Source organism: Malaya genurostris, chromosome 3, assembly GCF_030247185.1.
Source record: "Malaya genurostris strain Urasoe2022 chromosome 3, Malgen_1.1, whole genome shotgun sequence".
NCBI lineage: Eukaryota > Metazoa > Arthropoda > Insecta > Diptera > Culicidae > Malaya > Malaya genurostris.
In genome coordinates, this window is record NC_080572.1 from 130717115 (window position 1) to 130744267 (window position 27153).

The following is a 27153-nucleotide window of genomic DNA, read 5'->3' on the forward strand; positions in this document are numbered from 1 at the left end:
GATCGTTGTATGGGAAAAGTTGAAGTGAGATGACCGTTTATTAGCACACGAGAAAATGATCGATTGGCTATACAAGAGAGAAAATTCACTAATCTAGTATTGATCCCCAGTGCCTTGACCCGATCGAAGGCATGGTCAAGATCGAAAGAGATCAATTTAGCTCTTTGCTTGGATTTTATCAGCTGCGCCACACGATCCTTGAGAGCCAGTGTGGCTTGAAAGATGTTACGGCCGGGGTTAGCACATTTTGTCGTGAATACGACTTACTTTACTATGGGGCGCCTTTTCAAAATTAGCCATATGGTAGAATGGGCAGAACTTAATCGTGAATATCTCGACTTGTATTAATGGCAGCAACATAATTCTTTCACTATTTCATCAAAAATATGATCAAGAATTTAGGATAATATTTTGAACAGTGTGATATAACCACAAACAATTTAAAAATTAAGTTTGCTGAAAATTTTAAAACAACGCGGAAAACTCTTTACTTTTGCATGGGTTTTTCGCGCAAGGACGACGATTTTGAGGTAATCAGGCACATATCTTCAACTGAACGTTATTAGAGGGGAACCGTGGTCGAAAATCGATAATTTCTTCTTGTGCGTTGGATGAAAGCAGACGTCGGGACGAGAAGACGCATTCAAACAGCGGCATCGGAGAGCGCACCTTCTGCGTGGTTAAAAACCACAAACGCTCAGGTCGTAGTTCTCATTTGCCTTCCGGTCGTCAAGGCGAGAAGACGCAATAAACCAGTTTCGCATCATTTGGCACTGCGAGCGGATGTGTCGATTTGTACGCAAATCTAGTTTCAATTCAAGCAAGAGCGACTGCATCAGCTGCTGGTGCTTTGCATTGGAGTGAAAGAAAACAAGAAACGAAAAGTGGACAACATTCTATAAAAGCAGCTGTTCTAATGGCTCTTAATGGTATCTAAAAAACTATTAAGATTACTTCTTTGCAAATCGAAGGTAGAATTCATTAGTTTAGTGAAAATCCAAAATAATTCGATTTACTTCGTGCAGTTTTCGCTGTGAGAAAATCGCTCGAGAAAAATGTTCCGAACTGTGCTAAATATCGTGGAGAATTCCACAATTTGGTCCTTCTAAAAGGCAGAAATGAATCCTTCACAGCATCTTGATAGTTTCTTTCAATGAAATATGCAAATCCGAAATCGACGTCAAAAATCGTTGAAAATTTTAGTAGTGAAAAGGGGAAAGGGTTCGCAATTCACATAATCGATCAACTATCAATTCGAATTCGAAAGTGTAAAAAAAAATCTTGTCAGTTTTATTCGTATTCACGACATCCAGTTATGTCTCTGACATTACACACTCGTACTTTTTGGGCATCGTTAATTATGTGATGCGTGCTCATGATTGCTTCCAATCTAACTTTTAGAGAGCAGTTTGTAATCGAAGTTGAGCAAAGAGAGAGGTCTATATGATCGGACTGTATCATCTGCACACTTCTTCTTCGCTAATACTATAATACCAGCGACAAAGGTGGGGGGAATATTATGTGCCAGTGCTTCATTCAAAACAAGGCTGAGCTCTCGGTGAATCACATCAAACGTCCGCAAATAGAATTCCTTTTGGATACCATCTGGTCCTAGTGATTTACGGGATGCACTACATTTGATCGCGGTAAAAATGTCTGTTGTGGTGTTTTCGTTCATCGTTGCTTCGTTTATTTCATCTCCTTCGGGGATCATGCGAGCACAGTGGAAGCTGCGGTGTGACTCGTCATCAGTAGAATAATTTTCGATTTCTTCTGGTCTTTCGATAATTTCGTTTTGTTCATTTAAGCCGTGTGCTCAACGTTCTCTTTCTCTTTCTTTCGATACGTTGATAGAGGTTCTCCAGATATATATATAATAATATAATCGCATCACGTAAGAACGGAAAACTTACCGGAAAAGTGGGATGGACAATGGAATTTTCCACTGAAAAAGTTGCCAATGATTGCTAGATCTACAATTGATGTTTGGCGCGCAAGGAGATGCTCAGTATTTCGCCTTTGAAGAAAAGAATACTAGATCTTTGGAAAATCGTTTGGCGCGCAACGAGTCTATTTGGGTGGAGATTTTACTTGCATGATTGATTCGTCATTTGGAAACACGTGCTTAATAGGGTATCAAAATCATTACTTGCCAAATGACTGTTTTAGCTATACCGTAAACAGAAGCACAAGTTCTAATGTCATTTACCAGTAGATATAGTTAGATGAATTATGTTGGCCATCGTGGCCGTGAGTTGAACAAATCAAATTATGTAACGATTTTTTTACGTATCAATGATAGATTCTGCTGTTGAAATAATGAGTTCAGATGAAAATATTTATGGTATTCATGACATTTGTAAGCTGCTTAAGCCAAATCATTTCATTTTCCGAACTTTGGATTACTTGACGAATTACCATATGCGAATCGTGAATATCATATCTGAAGGAGAAATCGTGGCATGTAAGAACCATTAGTTGTGAGATCTGCTGTTTTATACATTGGCTTTAACGATAAGAATAATCACTCCTCATGTTCACTCCGCTAGAACAGAATATTGATTCTCAGGACTGAATACTAAGCAAACCGATGTGGTGGCTCGACGAATGAGAGGCCTTTTGATACAATTCTTGAACGAATATAGCGTTCATGTCAAAGTTAATGGACACAATATTTAATAAAAGGGTAATTTGAACTTTCGAATGTCCAAGTATTTTTCATTTTATCGCTAATTCGTTAATCGAAAATTGATCCTGTCATTATCCTGCTACGAACATTCATCAAACACGACTAAGTAATATCACTAGCGGTGAAGTAGGTTATGGACAACCGTCCAAAATTAGTTTATTACTTTCGATAATCCCTAAGGATTTGCTATTAAATTTGAAACGTCTTCAGTACAAATAAGTCTTAATATTCAATGATAAACAACAATCCCCGAGGGCTGCTTTTGGACATTTGTGGGGTCAATTTAAAGTATTTATCTTGGTCATCTCTTTTTCATCCATCTGTTAATTTATTTATTTGTTTATTTAGGAGCAAGGGAAAAGCCTGCTGAAGCTGAGATTTTGGTTCTCCTTCTCCAGCAGACATAAAACATTCTCATCTTTTGTATCAACAAATAACATTTGACCAAATGATACATAACGAAATCTTTAATTACCCTTATTTAAACTACTAAGTTAACTAAAAACTATTCATACTGACTAATTATCCTAATAAAACTAGCGGGAAAAAAATTGGAGAAAACGGGTTTTAATGGCGTTACGAGATAAATTGTAATTAAATCTATCAGAGCAAGTATTGAATACGCGACATATACTCGAAAACGGTTCAATGAACCCTTAGTTAGTTCTAGCACGAGGAATTCTGAGAAAGGGATTAAACCGCAAATTACGCCGAAGAATGTCAAAACTTAGCTGTTGTAGGAGATCTGTACTATCAATTCGAGATTGGATGAGCTCCGCGACGAAAACAGTTTTTTGTGTATCACGGCGGACAGATAGCAAATCGAAGTGTATGTCTACAACGATTTTCGTAGTTTGGAAGATTAAATGGATTTCTCCAGGCGACGCAAAGCAAAACGAATGAACTTGCACTGAACAGTTTCAATGCGTAGCTTATCTGTTTGATAATATGGTGCCCAAACAACAACAGCATACTCGCGAACTAGAGCGCAATATAACGATTTCAGGCAGTATATGTTATTGAAATTTTTTGAGATGCGAAAGATGAATCCTAGCATCTTTAATGTTTTAGAGAGGGTATATTATATGTGATCTTTGAAACTAAGTTTTGAATCCAATAACACTCCTAGATCCCTAATTGATGTCTCTCGTTTTAGTACAGCTTGCGAAATAGTGTAATCATACATGATCGTGGTTCGTTTAAGAGAGAAGGAGATAACGAAGCATTTGAAGGCGTGAATAATCATTCTGTTGACGTTGTACCAGTTAGAAAATACATCCAACTGTGACTGCAAGAAGTTTGAGTCTTTCAGATATTTGATGAGATGAAACAGTTTGAAATCGTCGGCGAATGATGGCTTCATGCATTGCAATGCGAAATTCAGATCATTTAGATATAGCAGAAATATGAATGGTCCTAGATGGCTTCCCTGAGGAACGCCAGAGCTCACGATGAATGATGGAGTAACGCAGTCGCCAATTCTCACGGTCATACTACGACCAGTCAGATATGATTCAATCCAATCCATCATTCCACATGTCAAATCTTTAGTTTGAGAGAGATCTACAATCTCTGTCCAATACACTGACTCGAAGGTTGAGATGGCAAACGGTGCATTTGTTTAGTTTTTGCGTAACAAAAGCATTGAACATATCCACAATAATTCTTGATGATATTTCTTCTTCGGGACGAAGTTATTGTGTTGGATATGAATTTGTCGTAATTCGTTTATTGTAAGCCAAGTAATCAGTAAAATAATGGAAAGAAACATTAACGTTTGGCAACTCTGCTGTTCGAAAACACAAATTTAAAAAAATAATTTCAGGCGAGACGAAGTTCGACGGGTCAGCTAGTATATATATATATATATATATATATATATATATATATATATATATATATATATATATATATATATATATATATATATATATATATATATATATATATATATATATATATATATATATATATATATATATATATATATATATATATATATATATATATATATATATATATATATATATATATATATATATATATATATATATATATATATATATATATATATATATATATATATATATATATATATATATATATATATATATATATATATATATATATATATATATATATATGAAGAACCTCTATCAACGTATCGAAAGAAAGAGAAAGAGAACGTTGAGCACACGGCTTAAATGAACAAAACGAAATTATCGAAAGACCAGAAGAAATCGAAAATTATTCTACTGATGACGAGTCACACCGCAGCTTCCACTGTGCTCGCATGATCCCCGAAGGAGATGAAATAAACGAAGCAACGATGAACGAAAACACCACAACAGACATTTTTACCGCGATCAAATGTAGTGCATCCCGTAAATCACTAGGACCAGATGGTATCCAAAAGGAATTCTATTTGCGGACGTTTGATGTGATTCACCGAGAGCTTGTTTTGAATGAAGCACTGGCACATAATATTCCCCCCACCTTTGTCGCTGGTATTATAGTATTAGCGAAGAAGAAGTGTGCAGATGATACAGTCCGATCATATAGACCTCTCTCTTTGCTCAACTTCGATTACAAACTGCTCTCTAAAAGTTAGATTGGAAGCAATCATGAGCACGCATCACATAATTAACGATGCCCAAAAAGTACGAGTGTGTAATGTCAGAGACATAACTGGATGTCGTGAATACGAATAAAACTGACAAGATTTTTTTTTACACTTTCGAATTCGAATTGATAGTTGATCGATTATGTGAATTGCGAACCCTTTCCCCTTTTCACTACTAAAATTTTCAACGATGTTTGACGTCGATTTCGGATTTGCATATTTCATTGAAAGAAACTATCAAGATGCTGTGAAGGATTCATTTCTGCCTTTTAGAAGGACCAAATTGTGGAATTCTCCACGATATTTAGCACAGTTCGGAACATTTTTCTCGAGCGATTTTCTCACAGCGAAAAGTGCACGAAGTAAATCGAATTATTTTGGATTTTCACTAAACTAATGAATTCTACCTTCGATTTGCAAAGAAGTAATCTTAATAGTTTTTTATATACCATTAAGAGCCATTAGAACGGCTGCTTTTATAGAATGTTGTCCACTTTTCGTTTCTTGTTTTCTTTCACTCCAATGCAAAGCACCAGCAGCTGATGCAGTCGCTCTTGCTTGAATTGAAACTAGATTTGCGTACAAATCGACACATCCGCTCGCAGTGCCAAATGATGCGAAACTGGTTTAATGCGTCTTCTCGCCTTGACGACCGGAAGGCAAATGAGAACTACGACCTGAGCGTTTGTGGTTTTTAACCACGCAGAAGGTGCGCTCTCCGATGCCGCTGTTTGAATGCGTCTTCTCCCGACGTCTGCTTTCATCCAACGCACAAGAAGTAATTATAGATTTTCGACCACGGTTCCCCTCTAATAACGTTCAGTTGAAGATATGTGCCTGATTACCTCAAAATCGTCGTCCTTGCGCGAAAAACCCAAGCAAAAGTAAAGAGTTTTCCGCGTTGTTTTAAAATTTTCAGCAAACTTAATTTTTGAATTGTTTGTGATTATATCACACTGTTCAAAATATTATCCTAAATTCTTGATCATATTTTTGATGAAATAGTGAAAGAATTATGTTGCTGCCATTAATACAAGTCGAGATATTCACGATTAAGTTCTGCCCATTCTACCATATGGCTAATTTTGAAAAGGCGCCCCATAGTAAAGTAAGTCGTATTCACGACAAAATGTGCTAACCCCGGCCGTAACATCTTTCAAGCCACACTGGCTCTCAAGGATCGTGTGGCGCAGCTGATAAAATCCAAGCAAAGAGCTAAATTGATCTCTTTCGATCTTGACCATGCCTTCGATCGGGTCAAGGCACTGGGGATCAATACCAGATTAGTGAATTTTCTCTCTTGTATAGCCAATCGATCATTTTCTCGTGTGCTAATAAACGGTCATCTCACTTCAACTTTTCCCATACAACGATCTGTTAGACAAGGCTGCCCTCTTAGTATGCATCTGTTTGTCATATATCTCTTTCCTTTGATTCAACAACTCGAAGCAATATGTGGAAATGATCTTGTCGTTGCATATGCCGATGACATCAGCGTGATAGCAACATCTATACAGCAAATTGAGCAATTAAGAGAAGCATTTGATAGTTTTGAACACGTGTCTGGTGCAGAATTAAACAGGCAAAAAACAACGTCAATTAATTATAATGGAACTTGCCAGAACATGTAATGAAACCATTCGTGCAGATTTGCCCTGTCTTGTACTATTAAACATAGATTACCGTCGTCTACCAGCAGCAGTTAGAGAGAATTTAACCATCAACCTCATTTTAAAGCGTAAATATCCGACGGTGAACTGGTTAACAATATGGAAAAACATGGATGCCAGAGCATTACATCAGCGCAGCGAAGCTCATTGTACCTGTTTGTTAACGAGAAATTTGAACATCGTCAACTGTTATACACCATGCAAAAAGTGGATGGAGGAAACTGTTTAGACTGCAATACAGCATTCGAAACCTTAGAACACAAGTTTGCCGGTTGTCAGCGAGTAACAGCAGCTTGGACAATACTACAACAAAAAATGTCTCTCATAACCCGTGGGAGGCGGAATCCAACATTTGAGAGTCTCTTCCACCCAAGTCTCGAACACTTTCAGCGGTCTCACCGTACACAAATATTAAAACTCTTGAGCTACATCTTGTACATTAATAGTTGTAATAATGTGATAGATTTGGACGAGCTAAATTTTCATTTAAGCTACGAATAATGTTTTGTAAATAATAACTCCTTTAAAGGAATACACACTAAATTTTACAAAAAAAAATTATGTGTGACAAGATCGATGTGATTCAAAGTTCACTGATCAACTGATCTTAAAAGGATTAGATCAGTAGTGATCTTTATTGGGAAAGATCACAAGCGATTATCTTCGCTAGTGATTATGATTTAATGATTTGTCGATCTTGATTTTTCTAGCCCTGATTCAAAAGTACCGTCGAAGTTAACAGTTTCACTGCCTGTAAGGTTCAAGAATTCAACTGCAGGATCTTTTACATATGGGTATCGATGTCTAATTAGATGCAAACATTTGAAAAAAAAGTATGCCTAAACTATTCGTAGATTCTCAGACAAAATAACAGATCGGCTGAAAAGTTCGTATCGTTTCTATGAGAGGGCGCCACTAGAATCAAATTCATACCATTTTCAGTTAGTACCAACCTTCAAAAGATACGTGTATATATTTGACAGCTGTCTGATTATTAGTTTGTGAGATATTGCATTTTGAGTGTAGCTACTTTTGTTATTGTGAAAAAAATGGAAAAAAAAGGAATTTCGTGTGTTGATGAAACGCTACTTTTTGATGAAAAAAAGTGCCGCCGATACTAAAAAATGGCTTGATGAGTGTTATCCAGACTCTACACCGGGCGAAGCAACAATTCGTAAGTAGTTTGCAAAATTTCGTACTGGTCATATGAGCATCGAAGACGATGAACGCAGTGGACGTCCAAAAGAGGCTGTTACCGATGAAAACGTGAAAAAAAATCCACAAAATGATTTTCAATGACCGTAAAGTGAAGTTGATCGAGATAGTTCACACCCTAAATATATCAAAGGAACGTGTTGGACATATTATTTACGAATATTTGGATATGAGAAAGCTTTGTGCAAAATGGGTGCCGCGTAAGCTCACAATCGATCAAAAACAACAACGAATTGATGATTCTGAGCAGTGTTTGGAGCTGTTATATCGAAATAAAACCGATTTTTTCGTCGATATATAACAATGGACGAAACATGGCTCCATCACTTCACTCCGGAGTCCAATCGACAGTCAGCTGAGTGGACTGCACGCGATGAACCGAACCCAAAGCGTGGAAAGACTCAACAATCGGCCGGTAAGGTTATGGCGTCAGTATTTTGGGATTCGCATGGTATAATTTTCATCGACTACCTTGAAAAGGGAAAAACCATCAACAGTGACTATTATATAGCGTTATTAGAGCGTTTGAAGGACGAAATTTCAAAAAAACGGCCTCATTTGAAGAAGAAAAAAGTTTTGTTTCATCAAGACAATGCACCGTGTCACAAGTCTATGAAAACCATGCTGAAATTGAACGAATTGGGCTTCGAATTGCTCCCTTATCCACCGTATTCTCCAGATTTGGCCCCCAGTGACTTTTTCCTGTTCTCAGACCTCAAGAGAATGCTCGCTGGTAAAAAATTTAGAAGCAATGAAGAGGTAATCGCTGAAACTGAGGCCTATTTTGAGGCAAAGGACAAATCGTACTACAAAAATAGTATCGAAAAGTTGGAAGATCGCTATAATCGCTGTATCGCCTCTGATGGCAATTATGTTGAATAATAAAAATGAATTTTGGCAAAAAAATGTGTGTTTCTATTAAACGATACGAACTTTTCAGCCGAACTGTTAGTCTACCAAATGAGCATAAAAATCAAACTCGTAATATTTTTTGAACATATTACTAATTCTATTTATTCATTCGATATAGAAGGTAATTTGAAATGTATGTGTGAGACCAGTTTTGAAGAATTATAACCTTTTTGTGTTCATTTATATGCCAGTTTTTTGTGGAGTTTTTCTGATCCGAAGAGTTGAATAACCATGAGGTTGAAAACCTTATAATTCTGGAATAGGAAGTTGAATCCTAATAAAATTCAATTCATAATAACTTTGTTTTGAATCTAAAAAAGCTCTGCGGCCCAATAAACATATTCAAGTTAACATGAATAAAACTTTAATTTCCAAAGCTTTTTATCAAAAAGTCTCTGTGTGTGGTACTATTTGAAACGCAGCAGATTTCAAAAAGTGATTGAGCGTTATATGAACTGCTGAAAATTGCTACTTATCGTTGAAACCACTTTTAAGTAGTTTTAATTACGAAAAACAAATTTGGTGCGCAAAATTGGCTTATTTCCACCTCTGAATCAAATCGTAAATGTCGGAAGGGGATGATGCTTGTAGACCGCGAGGAATCTGGAACCTGAGCAAACGGGCTTACATTTTCTGTTCATTTTGAATTTTTGCCTTGTTATGGTTTCTTATCATTTTCCTGATGGAAAAGAAAAATGGGAAGGAACAGTGTATTGAATGAGGTGTGAAAATAGCACACAAGAAACAGAAACAAATCGCTCTGCATCCCCGAGAGAATGCTGAACGATCTGCAGATGCCAAAGTGTGCATTTAATAAAACCTCCAACCCTGAAAGGATTTTGTGATTTTACAAAATCGACACCATTCCCGCAAGACTACAGTACATATGTATGCGCAGAAGTAAATGCGGTACCCCTTAAGGGATTCCAAACAACCTACTAGATCTTGTTAGGATCAATACAGTAGGGATTTGTTCACTCAGATAAGCATAAGATAAAATTTCATGAGAAGGCATGGTTCATGATTATAAAATCATGGTACCGGTAATAGATTTTTATCCGTGTGCTTATGAGATTTAGCTGCTGAATATAGTAGTTTACTGAGAGAGCTTCGTTTGATCGGACATGAATTGTTGTTGGCCTCTCAAGAATGAGCTACAAATTTCATTTGTCGCTACAAAAAGTAGTAGAAATCAAACCAATTGTTCTTAAAACATATCAGGTGTACAACTTTGCTTTCGCCGTTTTTTCCAAAATTTAAAGGTTTAATGCGAAATAGTGCTTACAGATGTTTTATTCAAAGTATTGTCCGTCACTAGCGACAACTTTCTCTCATCCATTTTTCCAACTCTTCCGTGTGCCATCGAACGGAATAGGTAGAAGTCAGAAGGGACGACATCTGGGGAATACGGCGAGTGGGGCAAGACTTCCCATTTCAGCGTTTCCAGGTGTGGCAGGTTCTTTCTTTAAAAGGAGAAGGGTCGGTCTAGTTTCCGTCTTGGTTACTGAATGTTCATTTATTTTTCCGCATTTTGGTTTTAAAAAATGTACAAATTTTATCTGTGTACGGGTAGGTTTGACGAGAAGTCTTGAGACTTGACAATTACATATATCGAAAAGGTTTTAGTAATGATTATATGGAGAAGGCTAATGTTTAATAAACATTGCTCGACCTGCAGCGATGGCAAGAACAATTGAAGTTATATATTTTCCTTCGCGTGAGGCGAAAAATCCACGCCAGCGGCGCGCATGGTTTAAAGTGTTTATATTCATTGCGTTACTTTGCTTGTGCGCTGTAAGCAATTTAAGTGTTTAAGATAGGAGGACTGTTTTTGGTACCGAGCGTAATTTCGGTCATATCGGTCCAACTCATAAAATATTTAAAGTTTATGATTTGTAAAGTGCCGATGCATCAAATCATAAGACTGTATGTGCTACGATGTATGGCTGGTTTCCGTACAAAGTAATCTCAAGAAGACGTTTACAATGTAACTACATTGTGTCAAAATGAAATGTAATATTGAAATTGTTCTGAGGGTTTCACGTGGAAAACGTGGTGGTTTTGTAATTCCGCCACACCTTCCCCAAGATTAAGGTCTGGTCTCAAGAAATCTCTTATAATATTGTGTGAAGTGTAATGTGTTTTACAATGTTTTGATTTTTCTTCTGTGTTATAATTCCTGGATTTTGATTTTATTATATTATTGTATAATGTCAATAGTCTAATTTTAAAAAGGCATCTCATAGTAAAGTAAGTCGTATTCACGACAAAAACGAAAACCATCCATAATAATACATTTGACAACACCTATACCGACGATGCGACTATAAACGATTTTTTTTTGTGGAAGAAAATTTTTACAATTAGATTCTTTCATAAGTGATACTATTTTGATCCAAGGTATTTGAAAAATATTCTTTAACTGGAAGTCATCGTGTATGGTTTTAACATTACTTAAAAGATCAACTTTTGATACGAACTACCCAGGATAAAAACCAAGACGAATGAGAAGATTTAATACAATAATAATATTAATTTTCGATGCATAAGCGTTAAATTTACTCCATAAACACTTATGTTGAAAAAAGTCTAAACTACTTTTCAATTCTATTATTTACATTGTTTAGGTGTTGTTATTGAGAAAACATTTGCTGGACGAAAAATCGTAAACCTACTTGTATTTGGGCGAAAAAAACTGTTTTTATCCACTATGTTTAATCCATTGTTATTATCGATGCAAGTTTAATATTGGACGTTTTGCATAATTGTTTCCGGAACTGAAAACAGAAGACTGTCACAGTTGCAGTTTTTAGGGCCATTAAATAGTGCATTGAGCTTGCAGCATTGCAAGAATAGCAACCCAGTCGTGAAGGAAAAATTGTCGCCATAACGTCAGCTTAACCGCGACGAAAATGTCACAAAATATCTTTCACCGGCAACGGTCACTGCCACTGGCATAGTGACTGTTACGAACGACGAACAAACAGCACCAGGGATCGAAAGAGTCACTCGGACGACACGCAGTAGGAAACAAACTTATCATAAGTAGTACCAACACGCACAAATTGAATTGCGATAAATAAATGTCATGCACTGAATTTGATTACGCATACACATTCTTTAAATTACATATAGTTAGGACGCAGAACAGGCTGTTATAAAATCTGCTGAATTAAATATTAAATAAAATTGTTGGACAGTGGACATTTGATTAGAAATGGACTAGAAATTTAAGTTAAGCATATGACGATAGCAGAATTATTAAAATATTGAACACAAATATATTTGCATCTTCAAAGCTTACTCATGCTCGAAAAGCAAACACGAGTTGTGCTACAAAGAAGTCCGAAATAAACCATTTGGTTGCAGCCCCAACAATAATATTTTATGATTTCTATCGAGAAATCACCCGCATGTTAAGAAATCAACAACATGTCAAACTCCAAGGAAAGTTCTGGTTCTGGTCAGCGGAAAACGTGCCAAGGCTTAGGTATGGTCAACCCTAACCTTAATCTAAGAACAAGTTCGGAAAGTGCGGCTAATAATGCAGGTGCAAATAATTTTCGTCCTAGATTGGAACCAAATGTTGCAGGTTCTAGATTATCTACGACTAGTTCTCGGGCTCGGCGAGCTGTTCTTGATCTTCAGCGTCTTGAGGAAGAAAGGCGTTCGGAAAAGGAATATCTTGCAAAAAAGTACGATCTACTGCAGATTCAGTACGATGTTACGATGGCAAGTGCTACAGTGTGTAGCGGAGCTGTAAGTGTTTTAAACGCTACGTCACCGATCAATGAAATTTCATCGGAATTAGTGAACCTCTCCATTTCAACTACTCGGACACCGGACGACTTGCTTGGGCAGTTTGTCGAACTTCAGCAACGAATGAACTGTTTACAACAACAATTAGCAGCTACCGGTAATTAGCAAATTTGACAAACCCTGTTTGCAGATTCCGATCCGGTACAATCGTCGACATTGTCCTATAAGTTGCCAGTGAGTAACAAGAACGTAAAAGTTATCAGTTCGGTAAGTCAAATATGCCTCAACACTACTTCTATGATAGCAAACCAAATAAACGTTACGAGCCTGTCATGGTCTTCAAATCAATTTAATACATTGACTAAAACGCCTTCTAGTACCACCGTGCCTCGTTCGAACCCCTCAAATTCTACCATTCATGCCAACCTATATTAGTACACCTCAATCTCGTTTCATCCCACCCTCTGCCGGCTTCACGGCCATCCATGGAAGTTGACCATCAATGTCAACTTCCCTCTCTGAGCAGCCTTGATAGCCGTGTAGTGTCGGTAGCGGTTTCCCAACTGGCTAAGAATAACGCTACGGTCCACCAAACAGGTAAGCCGTGTGGCATCCGGCGGAATTATTTTTTGCCAAGAATTGATCCTCTGATTTCCTGTTCCATGTCGTGAAAGGCCACAAAAATAGGAACTCCTAAGTCAAGGTGTATTTCCGTGTCGATGGCTGAATGGCTGTAGGAGGTTAAACAATGCAGTCGTGAACGGAATATCTTGGGGTTTTCCCTTACTGTGTTAAGCGAAGCTCTGGCACAGTGGACGACTTCTTTCTTAGCAACTCGTGGGATTTAAATGATTAAAACATTTATAAAAATCCTTACATGGTTCGCTATAGGCGATTATAAGCCAATATATTTTTTTTCTTCTAGTTGTTGTACGGTTAGTGCTGAAGGTGCAATGTTCGTTATTCTAATTGATAATGGTTAGAGTGGCACAAATCAATCTTCAGCATAAACGTACAGCAACTATGAATCTATCCAGTTTTCTGCAAGAAGGTAAAGCTACTATAGCTTTGATTGAAGAACCATATTTCCAAAAGGGAAACTTCTACATTGGAAAATTGTTAAACCGAGTCTTTGTTGCCTTCAACAAGACCGGTATGACTAATCCACGTGAAATGCCTCGAGCATGCATACTTGCAAATAGTGCTTTCGATGTTTCTTTCATATCGTAGCTCACAACTCGGGATATATGTGCTGTCACAGTTGATATGACTATTGATGGCATAGACAGGAAATATGTCTATTGTTGGGCATATTTACCGCATAACCAACCTTCGCCAAGCGATGACTTCAAAAAGGTTGTATCATACTGCTGCAAGAGTAATTTACCGCTTGTAATCGGCAGTGACATAAATGCTCACCATATCATTTGGGGCAGCACAGATATAAGCTCTGATAGAATTGCGCATGAGTTGGTGAATTGGCTCGTCTCCGATGAGCTCGAACCTTCATTGTCTGATCATAAGTATATATTCTTTGATAATTCAAACGTTAAATTTGATATTATCACATATCGTAATCCCAAATCTACAAACTGGGACCTCTATGAAGAGGGCTTGGCGACTAGATTTTACGGGTACCAACCAACAATTGAAACCCCAATTGATTTGGAAAATGTTGTCGACGAGACAAATTCACTCATAGTTGCAGCATATGAAGAGGCTTGTCCACTTCGGATTGTGCGAGCTACTAGAAGAACTCCTTGGTGGAATGCTAGACTAAGGAAACTATGCAGAAGGGCTTGGAACCACCGACGCAGAGATGGTTTTGCCGACGAATCTCATATATTGATGACCGGTATAAACATTAAAACTCTCTTTGATTTAATGCAACAAGCCCTGCGATCTGTTGAACAATGGTGTTGTCAGGTTGGATTATCTGTAAATCCGGGCAAAACATCAATGGTGCTTTTCACTCATCGTAGGATAATCACAGGAGCTCGTCCGTTGCAGTTTTTTGGTTCAGATGTCACTGTGGTCGATCAAGTTAAATATGTCGGAGTTATTCTTGACTCAAAACTGAATTGGTCTGCTCACATTGACTTCAGGATTAAAAGAGCTTGCATGGCTTTCGGCCAATGCAGACGAGTTTTTGGAAAATCATGGTGACTGAAACCCAGATATATTCATTGGATCTACACAACTATCGTTAGACTAATTTTAGCATATGGATGTCTTGTATGGTGGAGAAAGGAGAAGTCGCGACAGTTCAGTCAAAGCTTAATCATCTTCAAAGTATGGTCCTAATGGCGATGACAGGAGCATTCACGACAACTCCTACTGCTGCTCTAGAGGCGCTACTGTGCATTAAACCACTACATGTGTTCCTAAAACAAGAAGCATTGTCTTGTGCATACCGTCTTAAGGTTACAGGGCTTTGGAACAGTAACCCATTAGAAACGCAAAGAAATAGAAACAAAATATGTGCTTTTTGCACAAACCAACAAAACCCCTAAATGTTCACATTCTGTGACGGCCAGTAATAAGCCGTCTCTCGTTTACGCATGAGACGTCAGAAATAATATAGCACTTGTGCAATATTGTTTGAGGGTTGCATAAGTAGTGCAAACTTTGCGTCTGCTTAGTGGTTTAAGTTGAACTGCTAGGCACGAGATGGCAGTTCAATTTGAACTGCTTTAAGCACTGACGAGCCGAAGGCGAAACGCAAAGAAATAGAAACAAAATATGTGCTTTTTGCACAAACCAACAAAACCCCTTAATGTTTCCATTAGATTATCCTACCAGCCACACTCGCTTGTGGTCTCAAATGGTTACGTGGGATGATTATTTACTCGCTCCTAGTGACCTAACTCTCACATGCAGTTTTCTTTTCAAAACATTCATTGTGAGCTATCCTCTTCGTGAGGAATGGTTGTCTGGAACGACAACTTGATGAACACATAGTTTGTTATACGGACAGTTCTCTGTTGAATAGTCGTGCTGGTGCTGGTGTCTACAGTCGTGAAATGAGGCTGGAGCAGTCTCATTCACTTGGAAGATACTGTACTGTGTTCCAAGCAGAAATCTACGCAATTCTGTGTGAAGTACAATCGGCACTTCAGCAGAGGATCTGTGGTAAACGAATTTATTTTTGTTCCGACAGTCAGGCAGCCTTAAAAGCACTCAGTTCGAACGACTCACGGTCGAATCTAGTGATCGCATGTCGAACTCAAATTGAAGACCTCAGCATTTCAAATGCTGTTTACTTCTTATGGGTTTCTGGTATTACTGGAAATGAATGGGCTGATGAGTTGGCTAGAGCTGGTGCAACGAATGATTTCGTTGGTCCTGAACCAGCTTTACCACTTTCAACTAGTTGGATAAAGCACAAGATTCGTTCTTGGGCTGCATCCAAACATGCCAGCTACTGGCGCAGCTTGCAAACTTGCCCTCAGACAAAAGCATTTCTACCAGATTTAAATCTGAAAATGTCAAAGTGTCTACTGCATTTCTCCAAGCATCATTGCAGTATTCTGATCAGAGCTCTGACTGGACATTGCAAACTCAATTATCACATGGCTACTATTCAACGTGCTGAGTATTATTCGTGTGATTTGTGTGAATACGATTATGGTACTTCATATCATTTGATATGTAACTGTCCGCATTGACGCAGCTATGTCTCGTTTCTCACCAAATGTGGTAAGGAGCTATAGTCAGAAGGGTTCATCGTTCTTCCTGGAGTGAACGAATCCCTTCTGTATTCACCTTAAATAGGGTTTAGCAGATTGTTTGGCATCCTTTGGGGGGTACCGAATTTACTTCTGCTCGTACATACTGCGAATCGTTCTGCATTCTTCCGGAAGTGCAGAATGGTGTCTCTTTTGTAAGATCTCTAAATCCTCTCGGGGGTTGGAGGTTTTATTAACAGCAGACTGTTCGGGACCTCGTAGAGGTTCAGAATTGACTTCTGCTTCCACCAAATGTGATCCTCAGCAGATTGTTCAGCATCCCTCAGGGGTGTAGAATTTACTTCTGCTTTTATGTGTTTTTGTGTCGTCAATTTTTCCCATCCTCCTAGTCAGACCTCTACCATTTCCTTTCAATCCTTCCCTCTTATATATCGGGAAAATGACGCTAAAAACAAATTGATGGCAAGGCACAAATCTCCAAATATCAAGGGGAACGTGCCATTTGAGCCAATTTTTTCTAATTCCTGATTCCTGCAGGTTCTAGATTATCTACGACTAGTTCTAGGGCTCGGCGAGCTGCTCTTGGCCTTCAGCGTCTTGAAGAAGAAAGGCGTTCGGAAAAGGAATATCTTGCAAAAAAGTACGATCTACTGCTGATTCAGTACGATGTTACGATGGCAAGTGCTACAGTGTGTTTTAAACGCTACGTCACCGATCAATGAAATTTCATTGGAATTAGTGAACCTCTTTCAACTACCTATTTCAACTACTCGGACGACTTGATGGGGCAGTTTGTCGAACTTCAGCAACGAATGAACGGTTTACAACAACAATTAGCAGCTACCGGTAATCAGCAAATTTGACAAACCCTGTTTGCAGATTCCGATCCGGTACAATCGTCGACAATTGGACAACTGTGGACCTAACTCACAACAACTCGCTGCCAGACAAATTGTGCCCAGAGAGCTGCCTGCCTTCTCCGGTGATCCTGTCGATTGGCCATTGTTTCTGAGCTGTTACCAAAACTCAACGGAAATGTGCGGATATTCGCAGGGTGAGAATCTCATGCGGTTGCAACGGTGCCTAAAAGGGAATGCATTGGAAGCCGTTAGAAGCTATCTGATGCCACCATCTGTAACGATGATCATCGATACATTAAAGGCATTGTATGGTCGCCCAGAGCTTATCATAAAATCATTGCTTACAAAAGTTCGTGCTACACCATGTCCTAAACCTGAACGGTTGGGAACGTTGGTTACTTTCGGGTTAGCATGTAAAAACTTCTGCAGTCATCTTCAGGCTGCAGGTCCACATGATCACTTGTCGAACCCCTTGCTGTTACAGGAGCTGGTGAACAAGCTTCCAGCCACGATTAAACTCAATTGAGCGATCTTCAAACATCAGCATGACACAGTCGATCTTACCACATTCGGTTGTTATATAGACCAAATAGTGATAGCCGCGAGTGAGGTAACATTCCCTAACGAGACAGAAGGAAGCCGCATCATTCAGATAGAGAGACAAAAACTAAATGAAAAGCTGTACGTGAATGCTCACACCTCTGAGAGTTGTTTATCAAAGGACCGTCACAAGTTAGAAGGCAACGAGAATAATCCCAAACCTTGCGTAGTATGTCAGAACGAGGGACACAGGATAAAGGATTGCCCTGCCTTCCATAAAATGCGTCTGGTTGGCCGTTGGAGTTTTGTTGAAAATCGAATGATATGTCGGCGCTATAACACTATAAATGATATTCATACTGTAAAAAATCTAAACCTTCCTGATCAACCATTACACTATGGCAATCTTAGTAAACAGTTTCCACATCTACGAGACTGACCAGTGCAAAGTTACGAAGATGCTGTTTCATCAATTCTGATTGATTTGGACAACTCGTTTTTGAAGGCATCGCGTAAAATCAAAGATGAAACTAGAGGTACTCCAATTGCTTCCAAAACAAGACTGCGTTGGACAGTTTATGGAACAAAGAAAAACGGGAAACGAGTTTCCGGTTCACCGTCGATTACTTATCAAAGCTCGTTCGTCCGAGCAAGAGCTTCATGAACTAGTTCAAGAATATTTCGCAATGGAAAGTGTAGGAATTACATCAAAGGCCATGGAAAGTGACGACGATCGCCGCGCTCGAATGATTCTTGAGAGCACTACTATTCGAACAGCGTCAGGCAAATTTCCAACCGGGTTATTATGGAAATACGATCGTGTAGAGTTTCTAAACAGCAGACCAATGGCGGAAAAAAGATTACTCTGTCTGGAACGTCGATTAGCATTGAAGCCGGACTTGTATGACAATGTTAGACATCAGCTGAACGAGTATCAAAAAAAGGGTTACTCTCACAAAGTAGATCAGCAGGAACTGGCTAGTTTCGACCCTAAAAGGACCTGATATCTACCTCTCAATGTGGTGATGCTGCTGCAAAGGTTCAAGGTCAGTAGTTCAATTCGACCCTGTTGGCAGGTCCGGATCTTATGACACCACTCCCAAAGGTTTTGTGTCCATACCGACAGTTCGAGCTGGCCAGCAGCGCGGATATCTGTGAGATGTTCCACCAGATTTTCATTCATCCGGAGGATCGATCCGCACAGTTATTCCTATGGCGAGACGATCCATGAACAGATTTCGACGTTTTCGCAATGGATGTGGCTACCTTTAGTCAATGTTGCTCGAATATCAAAAATACAACGAATGTCAATGATCATCGCTCGCTTTCGTTCGCCTTTGTTCGATAATCGTTCTGGTATTCGGACTTGTCCGTATATTCGGGCGCGAACGAAGCCGACGCTGCTTCGTTACTCGCACGAATATCTATTCCTTGCAGTTGTTATTCGCATTGGACATACCCCCGAATGACTTAACGCGAATATCGAACAAATATTCATACAGCGATCATCGCCAAACCTAATTCGCGATGATCGTTCATGCTGTCTTTGAAACATGCAAATTAAGATGTTTCCCCCCGCACTATTACCATAGTCTTATGTGTATGTAATGAACAATATTCCAGCATTCTCCCATTGCTGCTACCCAACGAGATATGATGAATTTATTAGATGAAGAATGCTTCGCGAAGAATGGAAACCAACGATCTTCACCGTGACGCTATTCGATCCAACTCGAAGAATTAAATAAATGAACGAATGACAAACGAATGTATAAAACGAACATGCACGATGTATACCAGCAGCGAAGAATGTATTAGTATATTCGGGTTCTCTACGATTATTGCTTATTCCTTTTGCACCCTTCTCTCTTTCGAGCAGTGAATAGTTCAACGTTGTTCGAGACTAGCATATTCGAAAGCAGTATAATCACAGCGAGGAAGCGTGAATGAATTAGTTACACGAAGAATATTTGCAACATTGCCTTTAGTTCCACCTGTTCATTGTCCGCAGCTCAATTTTTGAAAAATCGAAATGCCGAAGAATTCGCTGAGCAATATCCACTTGCATCGGAAGCAATCATCAAACACCATTGGATGATTTTTTGTACAGTGCGCATACTGAGGAGGAGGTGATACGATTAGCGCAACAAGTGAAGCTGGTGCACTCGAAAGCCGGTTTTAATATCCGTAATTGGTTATCGAATTCGCCAAATGTTTCTGTACGGGTCGGGGAACAGCAGGCAGAGTCTTTTGTAAAGTTCGTTGATAAATCAGCAGTATATGAAAGAGTTCTTGGCAAGATATGGAAACCGGAATCAGATGTTTTCGTATTTCAAGGCGTGTTTCGGGAAGAGATACAAATTTTGTTATGTAATGAAGTTGTACCGACAAAAAGAGAAGTTCTTCGCGTTGTTATGAGTATCTTCGATCCAATTGGACTGGTAGTCGTTTTTGTCGTGCATGGGAAACTGATTGTACAGCAAATCTGGTGACACGGGTTAAGTTGGGATGAGCACATAAGGGATCAAATGATTCTCCAGTGGAAACGGTGGATTAAGTTGCTACAAGAGCTTGAGCAAGTACAAATAACGCGATGTTATTCTCCCGGCTACACTCCAAAAGACTACAGCTCCTTGGAATTGCATATTTTCGTCGATGCCAGCAAGGAAGCCATGGCTGCCGTAGCATATATTCGCATTATTGAAGGTTCGAATGTTCGTTGCTCCTTAGTATCAGCAATGACAAAGGTGGCTCCAATAAAACCACTATCCATTCTGAAGCTAGATAAGTTTTTCCGATAACTCGCCAAGTTTTTCGGACTGATTCTAGGACCTGTCTCTCTTGGTTGCGCTCAGATCCTAAAAAATACCGCTAGTCGTCGCATTCAGAGTAACAGAGATTCTCGAGCTTGCTCAAATAGATAAATGGCGCTGGCTTCCATCCCATTTGAACGTCGCAGATGAAGCAACCAAGTGGGGTAAGGAACCCAATGTTAACATTAAGAGCCGTTGGTTCCAAGCTCCAGCGTTTTTGTATCGGCACTCCGACCATTGGCCCAAGCATACAGCTAAAACTACGGTTGAGTTACGTTCGATGCATCTGCATCATCACATCGTCAAACAGCAACTAATACAGTTCGAACGATTTTAGAAGTGGGAGCGCTTGGTTGGAGCCATCGGATATATACATTGATTTATCCAAATACTTCGTTGCCGAATTGGTCAGAAGAAACTGTCAAATCCGGAATGGCTGAACCAGGATGAGTTAAAGAAGGCAAATACTACAATTTGGCGGTTGAAAACATACGGAGACGAAATCGTTGTGCTGACTAAGAATCGAGAACTTCCCACTGAAAAGCATTCAAGAATCGGGTAGGGTGTGGGTAGCACTTTTGTCGTGAATACGACTTTCTTTACTATGGGGTGCCTTTTCAACATCTACCCTCTGAGAGAGTGATAAGTTTTTGATCGTGAATATCTCTTGTTGTATCTAACGAATCAACATAATTTTTGCTACACGCCATCGGAAATATGATCACAATTTTATGATAAAATTATCAGTTGTGTGACATAATCTCAAATAATTCAAAATTAAACTTTTCTGAAATGTTTGGTATAAACAAGTATCAAAGGGGATAATCCATAATGCGTGATCTGTGAATGGATTTATATAATCTAACTACCAATAGAATCGAAATTTTTCAACGGTATGTGGCTATTTTTATTTAGCCGTTAGGACCGCCCATTAGTCAAAAAGGTACAAACGAAATCAGGTAAAAACAAGCCTCTCAACAAAAATTGGATCAGTTTGGATTCTATCGCCACTGCGAGCAGATGTATTTTGTGTCGTTTGCAAAGCCAGTTTCGCTTCCGACAAGAGCGATGAAGTCACAGCTGCCAGTCATTTGCATTGATGAAAAAATAACGGTAGAGAGCATTACACAAAATCAGCCTAAAAAGTTTTCTAAAGAACTATTAGGCTTTGTTGTTCGCAAATCGAAGGTAAATATCCTCAGTTTAGTGCAAATCTAGAACAGTTTGGTAAATTTGTGCACTTTCCGCTGTGTGAAATTCACAGTAATCGAGATCAAGTGAAGCCTTCTTTGTTTTTGCGAAAAATGTTCCAGAGTTTAATGTCGTAGAGAATTACTCAATTTGACCCTTCCTAATGCTAGAAACGAATCCCTATATCATATTGATAGTTTCGTGCAACAAATTAGGCCTATTGTATCATTGATCAACCCTGCGAATTAATGTTTTCTTTATTGGAAGATTATAATCGGTTGTGAACGCTACACCTACACCAACCATATCAGTATCGCACCCACGTACAACAGTTCAGCCTGGAATTAGGTGACGGAAGTCAGCGTGTAGCAATCACGTGGTTTCAATTAAAAAGTTTGCTTCCGTCGCTTCGATATGGTTGCCTAGCTTATCGATTAAGCTTTCTTTCCCTACCTAAAGTTGGAAGAATGAACATTGGGCGGCTATTTAGAATGCGCCGCTTGCGTAGATGCCGATTGCCTATTCTCTCCAATTCTGTCTCTCTTTGCTGTATCGTGACCTTTGGACTCGCGAAGCGACGATGCGACTTACTTTTCATGTTCTTGATATTCAAACATTGACCCGAAGTTCGTTGATTTGGGGATATGAGACGGTTAGATGTGGACTACTAAAGGGAAAACGAGAATTCGGTTCGGTTCCGAGTAGTCCAATATGGGTTCGTAATGCGATTTCCGGTTTCTTAAATCCAAAATCTCGTATCTGAGGATTAACAGTTTCTCTGGTCAATCATTTTAATTTGATCAGAGGAAGAGATCAGAGTGGTTAAATTTGTGTAGTTCGTGTTCGAAACAGGTTAGTCTTATAACATGAGACTTTTTTAAAGCAGGCAAAGTTACAGAGTTTACTTCAAATAGGTATTAGCGCAGTTAGGAGATAGTTGAAAGTGCGGAGACTTTGCGTGCAAGTGCGAAGACCATCAAAAGGTAATAAAAAGGTTAACGTACGGCGTGTAGACAATAGCTTAAAATGTCGATCAGCCGTACGACGGCTTTTAATTTCAGATTTTGCGCTTGGTGAAGCTACAACCGCACCGCCAGCAAAGTTCATCCGTCCTCCTGCCACCACGCCTGATCCATCTTCTCGTGACCGTATGGTTAGTTACCATCAAAACGAAGGACACAACGATTCCACGTGTCATCTGCGGCCATCGCAAATTCGCCGCGTGCCGGACTCTGCTCCGTTTTTTGTTGCTAGTATGCTGTTTTGAGGTCCAACACTACCAGCAGTTACCCTTCAACACGAGGACCTCACCCAGAGAATCTGCGCTAGGAAGCGCAAATATCGACAGCGACACATCTGCGCGGAATTAGTACCGTGCGCAGCAATACGACGTAGCAGGTAGCAGAAAGAAGGCTGGTCGACTTATAAGAGTGAGTAAACGCCTAAATCCCTGCGCAGGGTAATATAAAAGCTCCGAAATTATAGTCTCCACCCGCACTTGCTAGGGCCCTGAACCGGGAAATAAAAATGTAATTTTTCTTTGTATGTAGGAAATGCATTAGGAGTAAGTTAGGATAATATATGTAGTGTGTCGAATTAATGTTCGAATATAGTTTAGTAATTAGGAAATTCGAATAAATGTTCGAATTTAAATAGAAACCGTTAGATGTTTGTTGGTCGAATAAATGTTCGATAGTGATTCACGTTTCTTAAGATTATGTTTTGTCATTTGAAGTAATATTCCGGTAGTTTTGTCTCTTTAAAGGGTCTCTGGTTCGCGGTCGTTTCGTTTATAGTTTGTGTTTTAGTACTCTGGGTTGGACTGCTCGGGAAAACAGTCCCCACTCTGGCTTCTTCGCTGGCTATTATTTGGTTGTTCTTAGGGGTTCTGCCAGTGAGGAATCTGCGAGTTGGTTGGGAAAATCGGTTGTCTATTCGCGGATTCGTTAGGTGATTATTAGGGATCGACCTTTGACTCGGAGTACCCTTTGATGTTTGCGTCTTCCGTTTCGTTTTCCCCAAGATTACTGTAATCTGACCCGCTCTGAGGCGGAGTTTCTAGTCGGGCAACCTTGAACGTGACAAGTGGTTCTCGTAAGAGGTGGCGCTTAAGCCACTTGTTCGTAGATCTGGGAAACGATACAGCTGACAGTTCCGTAACACCGTAGTGCACGCTACATTTTGGCGCCCAACGTGGGGCTCGAACCCACGACCCTGAGATTAAGAGTCTCATGCTCTACCGACTGAGCTAGCCGGGCCTTCCTAAAAAAAAAAAAAAATGTGTATAAATAATATCAAAATAAATAAATAAATAATATAAATATCTAGTTCTAAGTAGCAGGCTATATCTAATAAATTACAGAGCTAGGTACTAACTTAGAATTAAGACTCGATGTAGTGTAAAAACACTAACATTATTTACACCGAAAGTAAAAATATTTACAATTTTTGGCGTGATTGTGAATAGCACAACACCTCTTCTATCTCGGTCTCGGAAAAGAATACCGAAATAATCCCGACAGGCAGTCCCACCTGTCCTCAGACTTTCCAGCGGATTTCTTTCGGAATACGAAAGCTTTCCTTATCATTAGTTGTTACTGCCAGCTCGATTGACTTGTGTTTGCTCGTCATCGACCTTGTGAAGGTCATCCGAGTCTTATACGGTCATCATTCAAGCATCCCCGATCTTGAACTCTCGCTAAGCTTCTCATTGCTGGTACTCCTCTTCAACGCCTCACTGGCTCGGAGTTTCTGGTATTGATAGCTCATAGCTTCCGACTAACGCCAGGAACTCGCTCTGATTTCTGGTCGAGGGGATAGGTTATACGCGCAGTAGTAATTAACAACAAGGTAGATTTCTCATTCCAGAATTCCAATTGAACAGAACCAACCACACGTCCCCAGTAAATGAATGCTGTTGTGGGGTCCACGTCGCATGGTTGGACGTATGTTAGGCAACCAGAGCTTGCGCATCATGGTGCATTTGTCTCTACTCACTAAGTGAGAGATACATAGCTCGAAAAAACATGAATTTTCTTTAATTATTTTCGTACATCCTTAGATGTATCGTTGCCTCACTAGAGGGTACATAGCTATAAAATACAAACATTTAAGAAGGTGAAGGCGATTGGGAATTGAGCTTTTTTGTCGTGAATACGACTTACTTTACTATGGGGTGCCTTTTCAAAATTTACCCTCTGAGAGAGTGATAAGTTTTTGATCGTGAATAACTATTGTTGCATTTAATGAATTAACATAATTCTTGCGACATGCCATCGGAAATATGATCACAATTTTATGATAAAATTTTCAGTTTCGTGACATAGTCTCAAATAATTCAAAATTAAACTTTTCTGAAATGTTTGGTATAAACGAGTATCAAAGAGGATAATTCATATGGCGCGTTTACCTTTCTCGTATTATGAAAGCTCATAGCTCAGTGATCTGTGGAAAGATTTATATAATCTAACTACCAATAGAATCGAAATTTTTCAACTTAAACGTGTATAGCAAAAGCATTGAAGTATTTCAATAGTACACTATTGAAAAACCTGTCTCATTTGACCCATGTCAACAGCAGCCAATCAGAACGCGTTCTAAGGAAGAGAACAAAATATCTGCTGCTGTACAACAAATCGTCCGAGAAAAATGTTCCGAAAAGGGGTGAATATCGCAGTGAGTTCCTCAATTTTGTCCTTCTGAATGCTAGAAACGAATCCCTACAGCATATTGATACTTTTTTTTCAATAAATTATGCAAATCCGAAATGAAATAATCGACATTAAAATTCTGTATGCTGCTATTTTTGTAGCCGTTAGGACCGCCCATTAGTGAAAAAGCTACAAACGAAATCACATAAAAGGAAATCTTTTAACAAATATTGAATCAGTTTGGATTCTATCGCCACTGCGAGCAGATGTGTTTTGTGTCGTCTGCACAACTAGTTTTGCTTCCGACAAGAGCGATTACGTCACAGCTGCCAGTCTTTGCATTTGGAAAAAACAACGGTGGGGAGCATTACACAATATCAGCCGTTCTAATGGCTCTAAAAGTTTTCTAAAGAACTATTAAAATTTGTTGTTCGCAAATCGAAGGTAATTATCCTCAGTTTAGTGCAAATCAAGAACAGTTTGGTTAGATTTGTGCACTTTTCGCTGTGTGAAATTCACAGTACTGTACTGTATGTATGTACTGTACTGTACATGTACTGAGTTCCGTACCGCACTGGCAATTTGTTGTAAATTGTTTGCCCATTCGCGATGGTCTTTGCGGATACAAGCACGTATGGCGGTGGTGATCACTCGGTTAACTCGTTCGGTGTCATTAATCTGCGGATGGTAATTTGGTGTCCTCCAATGGGTCACATGGTACCGAGTTAACAGATTTCGGAACGAAGCAGAAACGAATTGAGTTCCGTTGTCCGAAAGAATAACTTCCGGTACGCCAAACAACAGAAACAGCTAGTTTTCGACGAAATGGACTAACGAGTCAGCAGTAGCTTGTCGAAATGGCTGTACAATTACAAACTTGCTGAAAAGGTCAGTTATTACCAACAAGCAAGTACTCCGACCTTTCCCTGATGCTGGAAGTGGACCGACGTAATCCATTGCGAGAAACTGCCAGGGGTACTGAACGATTTTCTTTTGCTCGTTCATCGGTGCGGTGGTGTTTTGGTTCGTGGCTTTGCTGGTTTGACAAGTCAAGCATCTTCGACAGAAACGTTTTACTTCGTTACTCATCCTCGGTCAATAATACCGTTCCCTCAAAGCGGCCAATGTTTTTTCTGCACCCAGGTGGGCTCTCTCGTGTACATCGCGAACTAACTCTTCTCGTTCAGCCATTGGAGGGTAACTTTTCCATTGGAATCGGGCATCCTCTATTTTGTTATCCTGCTTTACGAGCTTCCAAATCCGTTCATCTATCACGCGAAAGTCCGGAAATTTGGTGGGTTCTTTATAGATTCTCGTTGCACGATTCCGATATTCCAGATCTGCCTGCTGAAGTGAGGTGGTCTCCACCGATCGAGAAAGACAATCCGCTAGAATGTTATTTTTACCTTTCTTATACTCCAGCTCGATATCATAAGACTGAATTTTAAGGGCCCATCTTAGCAGTTTGGCGTTCCCGGATTCTACCCCGATGGTAAAGAGCCAGAGCAAACTACGCGCATCGGTGACCACCTTAAACCGAGT

The 27153-nt window shown here is 39.4% G+C and overlaps 1 protein-coding gene and 1 non-coding gene across 2 annotated transcripts in view; one reads left to right on the top strand and one right to left on the bottom strand.

Annotated features, from left to right (window-relative positions):
• The window catches only part of LOC131438889 (torsin-like protein), a 406897-nt gene that overhangs the window by 156068 nt on the left and 223676 nt on the right, over window positions 1-27153 (top strand). The gene's annotated exons all lie outside the window — the stretch shown is intronic.
• Window positions 24147-24219, bottom strand: Trnak-cuu (transfer RNA lysine (anticodon CUU)). Its single transcript has one exon. It is a non-coding gene; the product is annotated as a tRNA-Lys (tRNA).